The 21,433-nt window shown below is 46.0% G+C and overlaps 1 protein-coding gene across 1 annotated transcript in view; it reads left to right on the top strand.

The window, feature by feature from the left end:
* The first annotated feature begins 5,764 nt into the window (after positions 1 to 5,764).
* CNTN5 (contactin 5) overlaps positions 5,765 to 21,433 on the top strand; it is a 213,364-nt gene continuing 197,695 nt past the window's right edge. The window contains exon 1 of the mRNA XM_004689429.2: positions 5,765 to 5,969. The gene's annotated coding sequence lies outside the window, so the exon portion shown is untranslated. The remainder of the gene's footprint in view (positions 5,970 to 21,433) is intronic.

Here is a 21,433-nt window from a genome sequence, read left to right as displayed (position 1 = left end):
TTTTTTTTTCCTGGTGCAGGTAAGCCGTAAGGACAAATCCCCAGGGCAGCAAATAAACTATTTCACTGCATTTTTTGATAAATAGACAATATCCCCTGTTTCTGTATGGTGCATGGCGGTGTGACAAGTAAATTACCTTCATTAAAGATTTGCATGAAGGATTAATGAGCATTAGTTAAGCCGTAAAAGCACAAAGAACATTCATGAAAAATTACGCGGGTGTAAGGAGTTGGACGGCAGAGATTCTCCTTACAATCATTTATCTTACCTGAAGATTTTCCACTGTACTTAAATGATAAATGTGACCCCAAAACAACCGAAGTTCCACATTTAACATAAAAATCTCGCAAACCATAAGTCTGGAGGGTTTTGTCCTCTGTGACTCACCTCCCTGGAAGGGGTGTCATTTATAAAATGCAAGTTTGCTTCTATTAATATTTACCCTGCATAAATCTTCAAATTGACACCATAACAGCTGCACCACATGAAACTGGAAGGAGACACTGGTCCCTCCTGGGCTGTTCCCGGAGCCGCGCCTGCCCTGCCCACTGCGCTCCCCTGCTGTTCTGAATGCCACTGAGAACTGGACAGAGATGTAAAAAAGAAAGAATGTAAGGAAATAAGTGAAGATACTTTTTTAAAGTTTACAGTAAAAAAAAAAAAGGTGTTGAGCATTTTAAATAGTTTACCTTATGAGATTTTCTTTTGCTTTCAAAGCACAGATCTAGGTTAAAATTTATTTTCCAGAAAACGTCCCCTGGTGGCCCTCCCTGGTGGCGCAGCGGGTTAAAGCGCAGCACTGCAAGGTAGCTGCGGCTGCTTCAGGGCGAGTTCGATCCCCGCCAGGGTGCAGCAGACCCCTCCTGTCTCCCCGCTGCTCCCCACTCTGTCCCCGGTGAATCCTCTTATCGCCCCTACACCTCTGGCCTGTACCCCATTTCTGTGTGCATAAATAAATAATTCTTAAAAAAACAGACAAGCCCACTGGCTAAAGATAACATTTTGCTAAGTAAAATCCAGACAGATGACGATAGTGACAATAATTCATTCCGCCCACCAAGAGGGGCTGTGTCATTTTAATCTGACATCCTCACGTGAAGCGGTGGATGTTAGCTCCCTCCGCGTGTCCGAGGGGTGGGCTGTGCATTTCTGCCGCGGTCCTCCCTGCGTGTCTTTCCTTGAGCGTGCCTTCTTCATAACCTTGGCCAGCTCTTCGTTGACCCAGTCCCCGGCGTGCCTGGGGGGCTCAGAAATGCTGCTGTTGGTGATGAGGGCTGGACGAAGGGTGTGGCCGGGTCAAGGCCTTTGCTGAACTTGTGCCGCTGCCCACACAGAGCTCAGTGGATGCTGTGAGGGCGGGATGAGTTTCCAATCCAGTCAGCTAGTTAACCCCCGAGGAGAGCCAGAATTTAGGGTGCATGTTGAAGAGCTAGCGGTGACCTTTCCATGTAGACTTGGGGCTCCTGGAAGGACGCTCTGTGTAACCAAACTCTCCTCAAACACAGCAACCAGAGCCTGGAACCAGGGGTGCATCGTTTGACCTCCAGGCCTGCCTTTGACTTACTTGGAGTATGTGAGTTGTGGAGCCTGAGTTTCTAGTGTAAATATTCTTTATTTTTTGTTTTGTTTTGCTGAATTGAATTATATGCACATAAAATTTTATTTTTGTCTCGGTGACATAATTTGGAAGCAGAACTCGACTGCTTCTGATGCCAGGTAACAATGAAAATACATCTCTCAAAAACATAAACATAAACAAAAATAAATAAATAAATAAGAGAATTAGTACTTTGTTTTGTTCAACTCAGATGACTAAAATTTAATGTGCAACCCAACCCAACCATAGAGCAAGGCAAAACCATAGTTCACACAAGGTGGTACTCTCGGCTGGTTCTTCACAGCATCTTCAAGAATACCTTGATTCTTTCAGCATCGGGTCAGGGAGACAGCTCTGTCCTGTGGTTACTGTAGGAGTCCTTGCTTCTGACCATGTTTTATAGGTGAGAATCGTGACGCTTGAAATTCATATAGTGACATACAGAAAGTCAGTAGTTGTACACAGCTCAAGGTGACTCTGTGTTGTGCCAAATCTGACATTCTGCAAAGTCGCCTCTCGTGAGACTGTGGCAACCCTTGTGGAGAAGTCCCTGCGTGTTGAAGAATCTCCCTTAAATAGCAAGTGTGATCACAGCACAGCTTTTTAATTAGCCCATTTCATGGATACTGAGTTTGAGACCCGGAAAAACTGAATATAATACGGAAGCGATGTGATATAACTCCTGGTAAACCTAATAGAGTAAATAGACAAATTGCATGTTTTCTGGACATTTAGTATCTATAATTTTGCATTGGTTCCTTCAGCTGTTTGAAGCACAGACCTTTGGTGGACAAAATAATTATAATGATTGTAGTAACTACATCTGGTTCTATTCTGTTGACCTTACACTGAATGTCTCCTACAACCTACAGTTTCCTCCATGAACTGCATTTCATAAAGTCTAGGGATTTATCAAAGTAAAATAGTTTGCCCAAAGGCACATGGTCTGTAGACCTTTAGCCCTGTGACTCATGGCAAATTCCCACATCAATTCCCTTCCCAGAAAACCTTATGTCGACAGAAGAGCATTAAATAGTATTTTACATACAATAATTCATCACTGCTTGTAGATGCTCCCAGTCGTCTTGATCTCTGTCAACATCTAGCAGCCGAAATTATCTTTATTTATTAACCTGAGCTGCCAAAGCAGCCCCTGCGAAGCGTCGGCGACCATATTTAGCAGAAGCGAAATGACTGAGTCTCTCCGAGGCTGCTAACCTGAGAAGGAGGTGGGTCACCTTAGAACTGTGCCCTTTCAGCCTCAGCCCAGTTTGCTTAATAGAACAAATCATGAAAATAGGTCATCATGACTTTGCAGCGGTGACCTTTCCCTTGTGCTCACGGGCAGTACAAGAGATTCTTAAAACTGCCTACATTATTTCTCTGTCTGTATTTAGACCACCTTCAAACGCCATCGTTGATGATGTCAATCTTAGACCTTTTACAATAAATTCACAATAAAGTTTAAAATGTGAAGAAAAACCTGCACTCACATTCTTAGAATTCAGAGAGCCATATATAAATGTGTCTGTCTGTGTGTGTGTGTCCTCGTCATTCATTTACTCATCAAATATTTATTGAGCAGCTGTTAGGTCTAAGGATATGGTGGTGAAGAAATCAGATTCAGCTTTGACCTACCAAGAGCATGTGATGAGCAGCAGTGACATTTTCTATCACAGAGCAGATATTGAATCAATAAAGTAAAACAGATATTTCCTACTGATCTCAAGTTGTATTCCCTTAGGGTTTGTTTTTTTTTCTTTTCTGATGTTCCTAATTTCAAAACACAATACAATAACATCAGCGAAGACTTTCTAAAAACAGAATGGTTGAAGTGTCTATGTCTACTCTTAGGCCATTTGGTTTTGCCAACATCTTACAAAGTTCCCCTATTCAGTGTCTTCACATCGATTACTTCATAAAAAGGGGGAAGTGGAAGGAGATAGTGAAGTTGTAAAGACACAAGCCAGTCCCAGTGCTCATGGCATACGCTCTGCTAACCAGTAATCAGTAACAACTCACGACAAGTTTGACAAACTGCAAGTGCAACGCCGAAACCCTTAAAAACAACAATAAACTGCAGTTGGCCTGTTGCCGCCTTCTGTGGCCTCCGCGGCGCCGCTGTGAAGTCGGCTTCAGCGCTGGACACGCCGCTGGCCGCGGTCAGTGTGCTGTGCGGGCGCTCTGTCCCCGCCGGAGTCACGGCGCTCTGGCCACGCCGGCACGTCTGCGACCGTTTCCCCGTTGCGCCCGATTCTCCCGGCAGTTCCTTCCGCCCAGCCTGCGAGATGTCGTCGTTAGCTCTCGGTCCGCCCGCGCTCTGTGTCCCAGCCTGATCGCCGGCCACCCCAGGAGGCTGACCGCTGTCCACCCAGCATCCTCCACGCAGACAGAGCCTGTGGGATGTGCGGCTCCTGTTGAGCGCGGGGACGGCCTCGCGCTCCTCAGCCTCAGACGCCCGTTCCGTCGGGCCCCTTCTCCCCATCCCCTTCGTGGTGCGTCCTGCGCGCTCACTCCCCCGTCGCTCCAGGGAGCGTGTCCTGCGCCCTTCACCCCGCCACTGGCCTAGTTCTGGCACCAAGGAAGCGCCCTTATGACCACGGCTCTGGCTCAGAGTCCTCCCTCCCTCGCCTTCGGCGTTCAGCACTGCTCTGGGGTTGCCCTGCCACAGCCTGGCGCTCGCCAAGTCTAATCTCCGCTCAGTCTCGAGCAAACGCCTGACACACTCTGTGGTGACCGCTTGCTGGAAAACAGCTGTGGCCGCACGCCCAGGACTCGGCCTGCTCCTTTGCACCTCATGCCGGTGGTGCTAATCCGAGATGAGTCGTTCCGCGCGTCTTCGGTGTCTCCAGCCTCCTCCCTCACCACCTCCTGCCCTGCGCGTTGCTCTCTGGTTATTCCGAACTGCGGGACGCCGCTTGCAGACAGCCCAGCTCCTCATCCGAAGAGCTGTGTGCACCCACGCTGACTGCAGTCCCTACTAGCCAGACGCTCTGCCTCTGGCGGGTTCCAGCCGTCCAGCTCCACGTGCACAACAACACGCCCGTCTGCCCTGGCCACCGTTTCAGATCCGCGAATATTTCCCCCATGTCTCCCACTCAGTGCCGAAAGGTCTGTCACATTTAATCTGACAGAGCCACACTCCGGGCTTTCTTCAGCCCTCATCTCCTGAGAACCCTTCCTGTGGTTTCCCCTCGTCACTGCTCGTCCAGGCTCCCTCAGCACCCCACGCTCAGCCTCAAAGCCTCTTTTTTCCTCCCCTTCACCATCAGCAGTTCCCCTCGGCTCTGCCACTTTCCCCGGAACCGTCGCTGCTCACCGTTGCACCGCAGCTGGCAAGCCCACTCTGGTGGGACCGTTTATGCCATCCAGTCAGTCCAAGGCTCTTTTGAAGAGCCACTGAAGGCGCGCGCACAGTACCCCCGACATTCGGCCACTCCCTGCTCCCCGCCATCTCTCCCCCGCAATCCGAGAGGCGTTTACGCCAGGAATTCACGTTTTCCTCTCAGCCCTGTCATCTCCAGCTCTCTTAACACACTTTAGATTTCTTCACAGCACTTGTCGCTGCTTGGCGTGTGCTTGTGTGTTATTGGCTCTTCAAGCTCCTTGAAAATGCAGACTTTTTTTTCCCCCTCCACACAGAGCAATCCCTGACCAATCATGACACTCAGCCAATATTTGATGAGCAGATGAGTGAAAAATGTAGTTTTGGTGTCTTTTCTTAACTCATAATTTCTGTTAGTTAACACAACTGCCGAAGCGCCTCTCCGCTGTGCCTTATTTTTATAGAGTACCGGTTTCTGTCTCTTTCCTCATTGTTCCATAAGTTTGGATAAATTTCGTCTGCTCAATTGATTTTCTAGAATGGAAAAAATGCCGCCTCCTTCACTGCAGTGTTCAGCATAGTGCCAACCATCTAGCACTCACTGTACACCCGTTGCAACCAGGGGGATGAATGAGGGGAAACGACCAAGCTTCCCCAAGTCTATTGCGGATTTCTGTAATCGTTCATGTAAGTCCATCGACTATTAAATGCTGAAATCACAGGCGTTTGCATCAGCCAGCGATGTCCTCGCAATATTGAAGTAATTGCCCAAGTGTCTATGCCTTGGACTTTGCTCCTCGCAAAATAATGTGTCTTTCAACAGTTCCGTGTTGTGTCTTTCAGAGATCGTCTACAGTTGGGTGTTTAATGAGTTCCCTTCCTTCGTGGCGGAAGACAGCCGGAGGTTCATCTCCCAGGAAACAGGCAACCTTTATATTTCTAAAGTCCAAGCATCAGATGTCGGCAGTTATATTTGTCTGGTGAAAAACACGGTGACGAACGCACGAGTGCTCAGCCCCCCGACCCCGCTCACGCTGCGGAACGACGGTAAGTGGGGCGGCCAGTCGCCTGGACTTTGAAAAGCGAAGGTGTGTTGGTGTGTTTACCCTCGTATGAATAAAAGAAAGGTGTTTGTCACAGTAGAAGCATTTGTCACGGTAGCTACATTTTTGGTCTGCGATCACGAGTGCCTTAGAATAAGAAGGTTGAGAAGGAAAGTGATGGTCTGTGGAGGGCGTCTTCAGCGGCATCGTGCTGCCATGTAGGTAAGGGCGAAGTGTCATGGCGACTCTGCGGCTGCCGTCTTTGCGTCTAGGGCCTCCGTCTAGCATATGTGGATGAACCGTAAGCATTTATGGGTTCACTTTTCATTTCATTTTTATCTTAGCTAGCTTCAAATTGAATGTTCAGTCTTTAATACTTCATGTTATCGTTATAATTGTTATTATTACTTTTCCAATGGTAGAAGCAGTTGGAGCTCTAACTTTTAAGTGCAATTCAGCAGAAATGATGATTCTGTAATGATAGGTATTGCCATCTATCTAAAGTATCTTCGCATTTAAATACCTCATTTGTAGTTATAGACATTTATAGTTAAGCATTGCATTAAAGAAGTCAAGTGCTATATAGCACAGTTGATATATGATATGTGTCTTGCTCTGTCATGCAATAAAAAATCTATGAAGACATTATTAAGAAGTGAGCTTGAAAATCGTGACTGATTGTGTAGCTTAACAATAATCTATTTTAACCACTCTCTTTCACACATGCTGCTGGGATGCCTGGCCGCAGTCAGAGCTTGAGGTTTTTTCTGGCCACTCATTTTCTCTTCACATACATTTAGTCTTCACAGTCTGTGTGGGTATTGCATGTGTGGCATGTGTGAGTGTGTATACATATATTGATAAGAAACCTTTCAAGAAGTAAGGAAAATGCATTATCTGCTTGAGAGATGAGGAGCCCAGCATCAGAGCGGTGACGGCCAGAGGCCACCCAGGTGGGTAATGGAATGAAGCAGCAGGTAGGACATATAAGTGGAAATCGGGAGCCTGATGCAGGGGCTCCGGAAACAGAGCCGTGAGGTGATGCAGGGCCAGTGAGAGCAGCGAGGATGCTCTGGGAGTCAGGGGTCACGCCTGGGTTAGTAGGAATACAGAATTACCAGGACGGATGCATAATTAAATGGAGGGCTCTGGACTCAGAGGAAGCACTGATCTAGTTGAACGTTTCTCTTTGGGAGGAGAGATAGCAAGGTGAGAGGCCAGATAGAGAAGCCAGTGAGCACGTGTCACTCAGCGTGGGCTCAGATGGAATGAAGTGTCGGAGAAATCCACACCCAAATATTTAGGCATGTGTATATCTAAACTGCAGAGGAGGGGGGCAGGGTAAAGAAAGAGATTTAAGGGCCCTCCCTGGGGGCGCAGCGGGTAGGACTCAGCACTACGAAGCTGAAGCTGCTTCAGCATGAGTTCGATCCCCGGCCCAGTCCTGACCCACATGGTGGGGGGGTAGCTGCTGACACTCCTGCTGCCCCCCTCAGCGGTGTATTTCAGTTCATCGGCCCGTTCTGCTCCCCACCTGTCTTTGGGAAATCCTCTCACCACGCTGCACCTCTGGTTTGTACCCCAGTTCTGTGTGCATAAAAGAATAAATCTTTAAAAAAGAAAGAGATTTAGAACTCCTAACTGTGTATTGCATAACTGTCGTTAGTTATGAGTGTGTATTTTATGCAAACTCCAACTCTACCTAAGAATCCCATAGAGTAAAAGTTCAAAGAAAGAGATATGCATTTTTCAGACTACTTTATGTTCCTCATTTTTTTGTTTTTATAATTTTTATTGGAGGTTTTCTTTTTTTTTCAGTTTCTCGTCATTTATTTTCAAACAACAGAATAACCACATAGTAGGGCTGGAATCAGAATACCGATTCATTCCAAAAAAGTTTTTCATATCATTATATCAGAAATGTTTTATTTTGTATTTGTTTTTATATATTTACTTACTTTGCTGTTCACTGTAAACAATACTTCACCCCCTGTCATCACCACAGGCCCCCCCATAGTCTTCCCTCCTTCTCATTTTAAATTATTCCATAACATTAAGCTTTTACTCTTTTACTGTTTATCACCATGAAAGAGTTCCGTGTGTTAATAGCTCTAAACTAATAAATGTCGGTCTCGAACCACTCTCTCATGTTAACTAGTCGTCAGAACTGGCATCTAGTATGAAACTCCAATAAAGATAAGCAGAGGCTCTATCAACTGTGTTGCAAAATAAGATACGAAAATTTAACTGTCACATTTTACCAGACTTGTTTCAGGATAAAGGCTGCAGTCCAAAATCACACGGAGAAGCACTGTGGTGACAGAAAGTTTTATCTGAGTGTGACATATTGGTTCCACAAATAGTTGCAGTGTTTGAAGGAGCAAAAGTGTCGCTGCCTTTTTTCCTTCTTAAGTCAACTGTCATTCCCAAAGATTAGGGAGTCAAAATACCAACTAAAAGCAACACGTAAGTCAAATTTGAGCCAATTTGGTGATTCCCACTCTGCTCTCCCATTGCTGTCACTCATGGTACTTCCGGCCACTGGGGTCATCCCCGAGTGGCTGACCTACTGAATGCCTCTCGAAAACAAAATCACTAAGAAGTGCAGGCTGTTTCCTCTTCTAAACAACTCACGTTGCATCGTCTAATGTGGTTGATAAAGATCGTGCTGCGTCATCACGTGACTGTCAAACGTGCATGGCCGAGCGTCAGCCTGTGTAGTGCTGTCTCTCAAGTCCAGTTCTAAAGGTATCTAGCTGAAAGACTGGAACTGAGGTGATTGTTAGTCAGGTCCAGAAGATCCGATCCCTGACTCTTTTCTCATCATAACCTTAGGAATGAAAACATTTGGCCTGAAGCGGTATCACTTTTCCGGTTAACGGATGTTACTTTTATTAGCCTTGGTCATTTATGCAGCAACACCTTACATTTGCTCAGCGCTTGAGATTAAGGAGACCTTTCCCCCTCTTTTCACCCTCAGACTCCACATGATACCGGCCATCCCAGAGAACAGCCCATGTGTGAGTCAGAGGCTGACAGCAGACACCACCACTAGTAATTTCAAAGTCAGTACTCGAGTTCCGTCGTCTCTTGCAATTTTAGCTCATTTTGGCCCAGAAGGGTCGCTTAGCTTTTCTCTTCTACTTGGTAATATCAAGCATGTCAAGAGAATCAAAATACTTCTTCTACTGCTATTTAAACTTCTTTGCTCCCATCTTCTATTGCTCGTTTGCAAAAACCTCCAACTCCCAAGGAGTACAACCTTATTTTTACCCTGTGATTGCCTTGAAATCTGAGGCCCGCGACAGTTACAGCCGCCACAATGCTTGGTCATCCGTTACAAAAGTCTCACTCCGTCCATCCCGCCAAGTTTCTGGGGATGCTTAATCTTTAAATTCCCCCAGTAGTTCTCAGAAGCTTCAGTGTTTTCCTGAAGGGGGGTTACCCCTCACGGTCACTGCACAGAAGCCAGCTTCACCTCCTTACTGTTACAGTTCGCCCCATTCACACCATCTCCCCACCTGTATAAATTGAGAATCTGTGCTGTCCCTTTCCTGATGGCTCCAGTCTTCCCGTCCTTGACTGTCTCCGTTGTCTCCTCTTGCACTACAGAGCTCTGAACTCAGTTGTTGCTTCTGATATATGTTTCTATGTCACTGAACTCAAAAACTTTCAGTTATTAGGTGATTGGAATATATACTGAAGTAGTTAACATCACTATCAATGTTACAATGTTGCTTTCGCAAATATTTGCATTTTCAAAAAGTGTTATTCAAGCAGTCCTATATGAAAGACTCAATAAAATAAACACAGACAACTTAGTTTGAAGTTAGCATGAAATTAAAAAGAAACAGATTAGGAAAACAGCTATTAAGTTTGAATGAGATTGTTCAGTGAGAGTCATTTTAAGATTTGAAGAGAACTTGGAAAGTCCACATTTTTCTAAAAACTAGGTAAACTGCACTTCTGTAAACTACTAGGTTATTGTTTTCCTGTTGACTATTTCCCTATTTTTTTATCCTTTAACAGTCTTAATAATACATTCATATCAAATGAGTATAGTGGTTTATAAGTGATAAGTAAAATGTAAAGTCTACACACTCCATCCCATCCAACTCTGATGCTATAGTCACTTTTTAAAGATTTATTTATTCATATAGAACTGGGGTACAAGCCAGAGATGCGGAGGGTGAGAGGATTCACCAGAGACAGAGCGGGGAGCAGAACAGGCAGATGGACGAAGTACACTGCTGAGGGGAGCAGTGGGCGGGTCAGGAGAGGTCTACCGCGCCCTGTGGTCACCTCCGGGGCAGGCGGAAATCCAACTCATGAGGAAGAGGCTTTAGCTTCTTAGTGCTGTGCTTTAATTCACTGCGCCACCAGGGAGGGCCCTAGAGTCACATTTTTAACTTTTTTTTTTTTTTTTTTTATGAGGATATCATGGAATGCTAGAAAGTGCCAGCATTTCTTGTTTAATCAAGTTTGGACAATAAGTGTTAACTTCCCCATAATCTTCTGTTCAGCTCTATTTTACTTATGTAATATTTAGTGTCGCTTACCTTTATTACTTTGATAATTCACTTAAGTCTCTACTGTTCTCTTAACTACTGGATATAGTTCAGTATATTCTTGACTCTCTACTGTTCTCTTAACTACTGGATATAGTTCAGTATATTCTTGACTCTCTTTATATAATATAAAGATACCATCCCCCCTACTTTTCCCTCACCCTCCCAGGTTTTCATTCCCTCTTTGGTCTACCTTCTTTCCTCTGATATTCTCTCCTGCAATGAAACCCAGTGTTTTCAACTTGCCTTTAGACTAACTGTAAAAGCTGAAAGTCATCAGGTATTATGTGGATTATTACTGTATTATTATCACTCATTATATCATTACAGACTTGAAGACCACTTTAGATATATACGCTGTATTAGATGCATTTTTCATTAAGGGAAAGTCATAAATTAATAGAACAGAGCAAATAACATTAATAAGATTCTGATATACTTGGCACATCTTTTTCTTAAAGTTTTATGTACAAACACAATTAATAGTTTTAATAATAATGTTGAAATATAAACATTAGTCAGCACAATGAAAATGATAAATAAAATTGTTAGTGTGGTTAAGGAAGTTCATGAAAAAATTATGAGATAAAGAAAAGTGAGTTTAGGACCAAGCCTTGTGTAATCCAAAGTGTATCAGAAGGGAAAGCACGTGTGATACAAAAGATAACAAGGAGTCAGAAAGACAACGTGAAGACTGCAGGTGGGCAGAGCCTGGAAGCCCAGCATGCGTGAGGTCAGCGAGAAGTGGGCGAGCAACTCCATGGCCGGGTGTGGCTCCCTTCCGAGACCCTCCAAGGAGAAGCCATGTCATCGCTGACTTCACAGAAGGAGTGAAGCTTATTGCTAACAAATGAGCCATTTTGATGTGGTTCTGGATGAATAAGAAAAGGTTTGAGTTAAAGAATTAAGAGGATAGGAAAAATGATAAAGACCCAAAAAAAATGATTAAGACCCAAAATAAAGGTGAAGGGTTCTAAAGGGGGGTTACTGGCCATGTTCCCAAAGAAAGAAGCTCTGAAATCAAAATGCAGTAAGAGGAAGACATTAAAAAAGCCCTAAAAAAGGGGGATTGAAAAGTATACATATATTGAACAATTTTTACTTATTTTTAAGCTTCTGTGACCTAACCCTTACCTGCAATTCCAAGTTAACAGTTTCTATTATAAAAAACACCTAGCTTGTTTTATTGAATGCTTATAGAATACATACCAGGATGTGTGGAAAAACAGAAAGCCTTTAATATTGTCCCAAGGAAAGAATAGATTAGCCTAGAAAAACTTTTAATTCAGACCTTCCACATCACTGTTTGATCTCTCTTCAAAAAAATGTAATTGAAAATGTGTTCATCAGAAGGACATAGTCCTGAATGTTTTCTCAAGGAGGTGGCATTTATTGAACATTTCATCTGCAAATGAAAATGGAATGTGACGGTGGATGAAGCCATCCACTGCACCACAGTCAGCCATAGTTCCTGCTGAGTCTCACAAACCTCTCAGTGCAAACACGCATAGCAATGGCGCTTTCTGCAAACTTAGCAAGCATCTCTTCAGGGGTTTGAACATAAAAATTACCATTAATCTGTGTGGCCATAGAGTTAGCTATAAAAATCATTTCAAGAGCAATGTTTTTTATACATCTGACGGAAAAGTAATAGAGGACATGTACACAACAAGATATTTTCTTCGAGTAAAAATTGAATTTGACTTAATGAGCGATTGTAGGATGTATAATCCACAGCTACTAAAGCAACATTCAAAACAAACTCCTATGGGCAGCTAAACGTCTAGAAATGCATTCCACAGAGTGGGACGGGGGTGGGAAGGCTTGAGGGGCCGTGTCCTGGACAGGGCTTTGCATCCCGGAGATCAGGAGATCGCGGCTCTACAGGCGGCTGGACACGCCTTGCAGCACCACCGCCCCACAGAGTCCCTGAGAACCGTCCCCGTGAGGGGCTGCAGCGAGCTCCGCCCATTCCCAGGTTCTCCCCTGGCACCTCTGTGCCCTGCAGGCCGCCCTCAGCTTGCAGGCGCACAGAGCTGGCAGCGCCTGCGCACACCTGCTCACAGTGACAGTTGTGGAATGAGCGTTCGGTGAGCCGCCGCACCTCAAGCTCTGATGATGGTCTCGGCGGTCTGTGCAGCCTTAGCACTTTCACTTCCGGAAAGGAACTCCATCTAATACTTACAGACATGCAAGGGCCTGCGGTTGAAGGTTTGTTTTTCTTATAATTTAAGACTGTGCCATTGATATATTCATTTAGAAAATAGTTTTCATCCGTTGCACAATACTGTATTAGGCTCTATTCATGTAAACCGATAGCTATATAAGGCTTTCACAAAGCTCGCAGAGTAGCCAGAACAGCAGATAACTATAGTGCCATGTGTCATAGATATGTAGGCCTGACGTCATAGGAACATGTTCTAACACCTCAGGGGGTGCTTCCTGGAGGAGGTCATATCTGACCTGGATGCTGGGGATAATCTGGTAGGCAGTGACTAAGTTAGGCAAAGGCCAGGAGTTTCAGCAAGTGCAGGTATACCAGCTGTATGCTGCGTGTGCCCATTGGTTTGGCAGGACTGAAACATAAACAACGAGGAGACAGGAACACGAAGATGAGCGAAGCATCCCAGCATGGGACCGTAGTGATGACCATAGTGATTCCAACGCTGTGGTGCAGCTTTGGAAGCTACAGAGCGCTTGAGTGACATGAGCCCATTCTCTGCAGACTCGGGAAGAGCTACCTCCGTCACTCACAGGCGTGCCCTGCAGACCCATGAGGTCTCAGAGACTTTGCTAGGGTCCAGTGGAGGGCAGAGCAAATCCTTAGGTCACTTGAAGTCGGATGAAGTGCGGATGGTAGCCTCAGCGCTGCCTCTGGCCGCACGTCCTGGGGCCTGCCTGCCCTCACAGCGACGGCGCTCAGTGCCACTTGCTGCACGATGCACCAAGCAAGCCACTCTGTCCACAGACATGCATAGGTAACCCACAGCTACCCCGTGGCCTGAGGGGGATGTATTATGTGGCGTTCCAGAAAAAAATGAGTATCCCCTCTTGCCCACATCTCTCTCCTGTCAGACGTTCAGCTCTGAACACACAGCACACCCTCAGCGTCCTCTCCCTCTCCCTCCAGCACAGCGGCCTCCCTCCTCCTTCACCATCTCTGTCTTACATGGACAATTTCATATTTTAATTCTCCTCTCGAGTTGGATCAATTCTGAAGAGTTCAATTTTAATTTCATTTTTATTTAGTCAGCATGTGCATCTAATTACTACATGTGAGGCATTGTGCTAAAAAAAATTGCAAGTATTAAAGTGAAAAGATTGGAACACATGTGCCAGTAAATCATAATGAAAAACAACTTGAGGTTTTTAAAATGAATATTAGACAAGGTACTCAGTGCACTTCTAAGGCGAGAGAGGGAGGGCCCCCACGTTCCGATGACAGGTCCAGCGCTTAGGAGCGTACAGCGGACTCTGCCCACAGCCCTCACTGTGCAGACTCCGTGCTCCCCTCTCGGTGACAAGAGAGGCCTCCTTCCCAGGCGCCCCCCGCCGGCCCCTCCATGAGGGTAGGGTGGCGTCTTGGGTAGTGAAAAAAGAAGAGAGAAATCTGCCCGTTGCTCGAGTTGAGTGGGGCAGTGGAGAGTGGAGAGAGCCACCTCAGAAAGTGAGTGGGAGCAGATCCAGAATGCGCGTGGAGAGCGGCCTCTGATCTGTTGGCCTAGCGCCGAGACTCCACAGGCAGAGTGCTGACTGGTGGCCGGCAGGCTGGTGGCTTTTCTGTGAACTACAGGGAACGTCATCAGTTGAGAACGTCTGTAAAGACAACATGTTTCTTTTTAAGAACTGTCAACACGGACATGGTGCGCGGAATTACTTCACCGCATAGTCCAGGAATCAACCCATCCGTCTGCTACGGAATAGGAGTAATGCAGGTGCTGGAAGCAGTGGAAAGTTTTCAGAGTAGAGCGTCCCTGCAGGCTGGTTAATGACCCCACGGGCCACTTCCCAGTCGGTGGCTTGGAATGTCCGCATGTCGTATGGGTTGTGTCTGATGAGGCGGGGCTTTTAACCGGGGCCACTGCCCTGGTCACTCCGGCGGGCTAAGGAGGGTAAGCACCGTCGTCACGAGAGTCTTCACAAGAGAGAAGCGGAAGACTTGAGAGAAGAGGAAAAGGCGTGAGATGGAAAGAGAGATGAGCGATGTGCTCTGAGGAAGGACGAAGGACGTTGCCTGGGGAATTCTGCTTGAGGAGCTGAGGCAGTCAGGAACTGGGTTCTCTTGTCATGGTCTCGGGCCCAGTCCCACCCTAAAGCAACGACACCTTGACTGAGGCCACACGAACAGATTGTGAACTTCTGTCCCCCAGCGCTGTAAAGGAGCAATGTGTGTCAAGCTACCTGCTTTGTGGTTGTTTTTTTGTTTTGCTACATCAACCCTAGAAGCCTGTTGCAAAGGCCCAACAGAGCTCTCCAGCAAGGCTGTGGCGTTGGCTTGTTTCTGCTGCTGCTGTTTCAATCGCGCTAACACGCCTTTACGAGTCCCAGGCCTCGGGTCACAGATCAGAGGCCGCGCTCCCCTTCACACTCACGCAGGCCCCGGGGTCTCGTCTCCTGGGGTACTGGGGGTTTCGAGCACCGTGTTGGGGCGACTGTTGCTGCCTGCAGAAGTGGCCGCATGCCTCTTTCCCTCTCGGTAGCGAGAGGTCAGGCCTGACGTGCTTATCCCAGGAAAAGGGCCGAGCGGCACGTCGGGGCTCCCAGCCCCTGCCTCGGAGAGCGGCTGTTCCACAGCAGCCGCTGGTAATCCGCACTGCTCGTGGCCACTGAGTCGGAACTAACAACGTTTGATGGGACAAACAGCTGGATGCACCCTCTCCCGGCCCTGTTTGCTGCTCCGTCAGAGCCCGACAGACGGGCCCTTTGTTTGCTCACCGTGATCGCTGACGTTCGGTTTGGCACTCAGAGAGAGGTGGCAGGGTCCCCGCTCTCCCCTGGCTAGTCTGTTTCACAGGGACACAGCCTCTGCCTGGCTATTCTCAATGTTTATTTTCTTCTCCAAAGCTCTGTTTCTTGAGTAGTTAACGCCCTACCCTGAGCCCAGGAGATGTTTTCTTCAAGTCCTTGTGCATATTTTCAGCTATAGATAGTTCTAGGGGCTCGGAAAGCTTGTGACAATCACACTCCTACTGAGGGTCAGAGCTGGACCGTGGTAAAGCTCTGTGTCCGGCCGTACAAGAATACAGACAATTACTTGACTTTGATTGATCTCCTATTTCTTTTGCTGTGTGTCTCTCTGGAAAGTTTGTCATCTGGAGATGCACGAGCTAGATAAAAAATGTTTGAAAATGATTAGATAATTTCTGAATACACTGAAAACTCAGTTTGCTTGTTGGCTTTGAAACTCAGTCTTTCCAGATAATTCGATTTTTCCTTAAGCAGATATATAGAAACACCTTGAGCTCCCATCTGTGGGGATACAACTTTTGACCAAGAAAGTAATGTGTATCATTTCATTTGCTCTCTTCATAGGCCTTAGAAACTGAAGAATTATTTACCAACAGATAAATCTGATATGTATGTAATCTGTCGTAGATCTTGCCCTGACTTCCTCCATGAGACACTGTGATTGTATTTCAGGAAATAAGATCCTGAAGGATGTAATATTTTTTTATAACGGGCTTTGAGGCAGTGACTACATCCCTCCTAAGTGAAGAGAGGTGCGCGAAGCTTGCGTTGTTTATTGTCAGGGAGCACAGCTGACGGACTCGAGCTCTCGCTGCCTCCATGGCTGCGTCTAGAGCCGGCAGCCGTCCCCGAGCCTCACCACGGCACTCACGGCATCTTCTCACAGCTGCTCGAGCCTCTCTTTAGTCAAATGTGCCCGTGTTTTTTCAGCCTCATGATTCTTCACCCTTCGCATCTCCGCTTTGACCAGAATGTATGTTTGCTTCCTGAGATCGCTGGTGGTAGAACCTCCCCACCAGCTTTATCGTCCCTCTCACTTTTTCCTCTCAGTCTAACTCCCACATCAGCCATTCAACTTAGCTGCCCGCCTGGGCGTGTCCACTCTCAGGTCTGGCTTGTTGGCACTTGACTTTGCTCCAGAAGGACGTACGGAGCCTTCTCCCCGTGCAGCATTTCCTCCAGGATTCTGCTCCTTGATGCAACTCCGTGTATTCCCTTTTTGTCTTGATTGACAATACCGCTGCTTTGCAGCACGGCGTGTGATTTCGGGGAACAGGTCCACACCCCCTCTGATGTATGTCGCCACCCCACACCACAGCGCCGTCAAAGCCCCGTGACCCTTTGCCCTGGACCATTGTTAATAGACATTTCGCTCCGGCGAGGGCCTCCATCTCTGCTTCCGTCAGCACCCGCAGCATCCACATCTCACCATCTCACACCCGTGCTGATGCCGACACCACCCTTCTCCTGCAGATGGAATGCAAACATTTTGGGTCCATTAGGAAGTGTCTGGCCTCAGAGTGATAATGCACCCCTAGATTTGACAAACACCGTGAGATGGACACCTGCAGTGGTGTTCTCATCCTCAGCCACCCTCTCCCCCACCTATGACTGACACTCTACATCCGGCCCAAATCAGTGGCTGTCCAGGGCCTTTTCCCACATGTGTCTTTGTTTTAAAGATAAGTAGTTTTCTTACTCAAAACTCTTTCAAGCCCATTGCCACATTCTAGACTGCAGGAGAGAGAGGTGGCACACGCAGGGACAGCAGTAAGCTGCAGAGATGCTGTCTCTTTACCATCAATGAAGATCGCTCGTGGAAGACAAGCTTATGAGGAATTTAACCTACAGCCTATTTCAGTTAACTTCGTTTGAAGTAAGTTGATCACAAACTTGGGTTTGGCTTCACCTATCCTGCCCTTAGACAAAGGACGTACCCCGGCTGTGTTTCCATGTATTCATCTACACACAGGGATAGTAGCATGGATATTCGTCTCAAGCAGTTATTGTGAGGTATAAATACTCTAACACATGAGAAGTGACTAGAACAGCCCTAGTCATATACAGCAATGGCTGTTGTTATTATTTACTGATATATTCAACTCCTTCTCTAGAAACAGAAGTAGAACTGAGCAAGGGGTGGTAATAGCATAGGGAAATCATCACTTGTCTTCAGCCATTCTTCCCTGAAAACATACTCCAGATTTTTCTGACAATATTCCTTTTACTTCTTTCTTTCTTTTCTTGAGATGCCCTCTAACCAACCAGCTGTGTCTGCAAGTACTTGAATGACAGGCATTAGATCATGCAGTAACTAGGAATAAATTCTATCATATAATAAAGGCAGTTTGGATTTTATTCCTGATGTCTGTCCATATTGAAAATCTTAAGCTCCTTTCATAATTCTCTCCCACACAGCCTTATGGTATCTCCATGCAAATCACGTCTGCCAGCTTGATATTTCCCTACATGGTAGACCTCAGTGTCACCTGAAAGATTGGAGATGCTGCTATTCACACATTAACCCACTGCTCATACTAAGAAACTTTGCAAGGTCACTGCAGCTCAGCCTCAAATCACCCCCAGAGGTCTATGCCATTTGCCAGTATCTTGCTTGGCAACATAAGATGTTTCACTAGTCCAGCAAGACATAATTCCTCCACATAGCCTGATGTGGTTCATTTGGTTTCAGATTACATAAATAATAAAATTTCTCAAAAGCCTTTGAAAGTCTGTAAATCATAACATCATCCTCTAGAAATTGTATCCAGGTAACCTATGGTGCTTGCAGATAGTATAGATATTGGGCCGGAGATAAGATCTACCCGCTCGGAATTCTGGGGTGCTCCTGGAAACCAGCTGAACAAATGATCAGTGAACACTTGTCTCTGGAGACACGGGGAGTGTCTCTGACTTCCCCTCCCCAGTAGACTGCAATAGCTCTTGCCAACTGAAGGTACTAGAAACAATTAAATCCCGATGGTGTCTCTTCCTGAGGTACAAGAGCGTTTCTGATCTCAGCAGCCCGGCGAATGTGTCCATCTCAACAGACGGCATCTCATAGGGAAATTCCGAAAAGAATAAATCCTAGAGCTTCTCTTTCTTTGGGAAGTCTCAGGAGGATCTGGGCCGCTCACAGGTCTGCCCTGTCTGCTCCTTCAGAGAAAGGGCTGGAAGAAAGGGGTATTTAACGTCTTCACCTGGGGGCCTTGGTGGTGCAACTGGTTAAAGCCCAGCACTGTGAAGCTATTGGCAGCCCAGCAGCACGGGTTCAGTCCCCCCCCAGGGAGTGACCCTCAGAGCCCAGCAGACCCCGTCTCCCCGCTGCTCCCCTCAACAGTGGATTTCAGTGGATCCGCCTGTTCTGCTCCCCACTCTGTCTCTGGGGAGTACGCTCAGCCCCTACGCCTCTGGCCTGTGCTCTAGCTCTTGTGTGCATAAGTAAATAAATCTTTCAAAAATAAAATCTTCATCTGGAAATTGGCATTTCCAGTGACACTTCCCAGATATTTCATATATGCAGGACAGCTAAGAACCACTCTGCTAATCAGTGCTTGTCGAGTTCCTTTTTAACATTAACATACCTCTTCACCAGACAGGAAGGAATTCCAAACAAAAGTATACAAAATTTATGACAGAGTCATGTTTGGAGAATTTTGCCAAAATTTAGATTCTAGGTCTCTTCCTTGGATATTCTAATTCAGTGGTCCTGAAATGGAGATTAGAGGTATTTATTTCTGACAAGCATCACTAGGGACTTTTGCCTTCAGCCAGGGTGGCTGTCTGGCATTTTATTTATCCCAGTAAGTGACTGTGATCTTAGTGTGACTGTCAGGGAAGCACTATATTTCTGTAATTGTCTATTACCTCTGAAATACTTAAGGCATATTTAATTTGTAGCTTGATGTCACTCTTTAAGGTAATTATTGAAATTTAGATTAATGTACTTTTTGAAGGCGTGTACTTCTAATTGAGCTGTCACGGGTATCATAGTTCTTTCTCCTTTATTTAGACAATCTTTTGCTGTTGATATGATGCTGTTTCCTAGTGGTTTCCAGTTTTCCTTTTCTCCTTTTCACTGCTGTACTCAATGTAATCTACTAGACTTTTCTCCTGAGTATCAAACAAGGCCTTTAAAGATAATCTAAGACTCCTTATGAAAATTTTAAATGATGTCCTCCCACTTTTTCTCCTGAATGTATTCTGCATTCTGTCTCAGTTTACTTGCCTAAATTGAGCAAGTCTGCGGTAAGTACTCGAAGGTCCCCTTCTCCTGCTGGGATGCAGAATTATGCACTGCCCTTCTTCTTTGTTGAATTACATTCTTACTCTGTGATCACTTTGATTATTTAGTCCTAACGATCACATCTAGGACCTCAAGGCCTTCTGGAGACTAATTTACAGCATTTGAAAGCATTTGTCTCACAATTCACCCCAAGGTATTTTGAAAATTTATCATAACATAACAAGAGTGATTTTTTTTTTTAAACAAATTTACGGAAATTCATTGAACTGAGTGCTGTGCTCTTCAAAGTAGATGTCCCGGAAGGCAGTTTACTCATAGCAGTATAATCTTGCCATTATCCAAAATATTTCAGAGCACAGTGATCCATCTTACTGCTTCACAGCTCTTGCCTTTCAGCATGTGGAAGGAGGCAGCAGCAGCAAGAGGCTTGACGACGGGCACCTTGCCTGGGCACCAGGCCTGGAGCCAGAAGCATTTTGCATTCCTTCCATTCTGTCCTCAGCAAATGGCACTCAATCACCTTTCTTTTTGGATGCACAGTGTGCCCTCTACACAGACCCTCTTGCCTCGCTTGGCCTGACCCGCGGGGTGCGGCCCCCAGCGTCGTGCCTTATTGCTAGGCCTCAGCTGCGGAGGGGCCACCCAGGTCATGGTGGGAGCGGCCACAGCTGTTACTCACATGTTCCCCCAGCCCGCGCTTCCCTTGCGATATCAGTGCCTAAAATTGCTATCCTATTGATATATTGCCCAAAATCAAATTTAAAGAGTACGGCTAGAGAGGACTCGCGTAATAAATAACGCGCCCGTCACAGAAGCAATATTTATTTCTCCCCATTCAATTTCACTGGGGTAGATATGACGGATACTTTTCTCTATTCATCAAGAAAGATTGAATCCATCAAATCTGTGAAATTAGATAGTGTGTAAGAAATAACCCACATAAGTAAAATTGAGGTTATGCTGATCTTTGGGAATGACAGAATCCATCTATAGAGAAAATAAGGTTGCCTGCTATACAGTGTGCTAATTATCTGTCAAAATACCTGTCAGGAGAACACATAGCCTAATTTTCTTAATAATTAGTAGGATCTACTTAATATTACTGCACACATTTTTCTTTAAATGTCGGATTTCCTTTTAAATGTCAGAGTGTTAAAAATTTAATTATAAAGTAAAAGAAAATGAAAGTGAGCCAACCCCAGAATACTGAAAAATAGATCTGTCACTCACAGTCTAATAAATAAGTGAAAGCCAACACGGGGACATACGTCGCTGTCACCGCGACACCGCGATGATCGAACGCATGTGACACGCATCGTCCAGGCCGCCAGTGCACGGTGACTGGTGTCCACACCGGAAGCCCCGCCCGCTGGCCGCCGCCTGCCCTCACTCCTCGCCTTTGTTTAGCTGACGGCGTCTCCTCAAGGATCTCTTAGGGCATCGGAAGTGCACGCGTGAGCACTGACAACTAGACCTTCAGGAGAAAAGAGCGCTGTAGAGGCGCCAGCCCAGGAAGGGGCCAAGTCCTCCTGACTGGGGGAGCAAACCCGCCTCAGGCCTGTCGCCCCTACAGAGACACTTGGCGCCACTCAGGCAAGAAACCCACCAGGTGAGCAATCATCAAATGAATAAACACTTATATATATATATATCATTTATTATAAATATATTCATTTATATATTTTT

The sequence above is a fragment of the Condylura cristata genome, unplaced genomic scaffold (assembly GCF_000260355.1).
Source record: "Condylura cristata isolate star-nosed mole 26May11 unplaced genomic scaffold, ConCri1.0 scaffold00025, whole genome shotgun sequence".
Taxonomy (NCBI): Eukaryota; Metazoa; Chordata; class Mammalia; order Eulipotyphla; family Talpidae; genus Condylura; species Condylura cristata.
The sequence above is the reverse complement of the archived record's forward strand: the minus strand, read 5'-3'. Positions and strand labels throughout refer to the sequence as shown.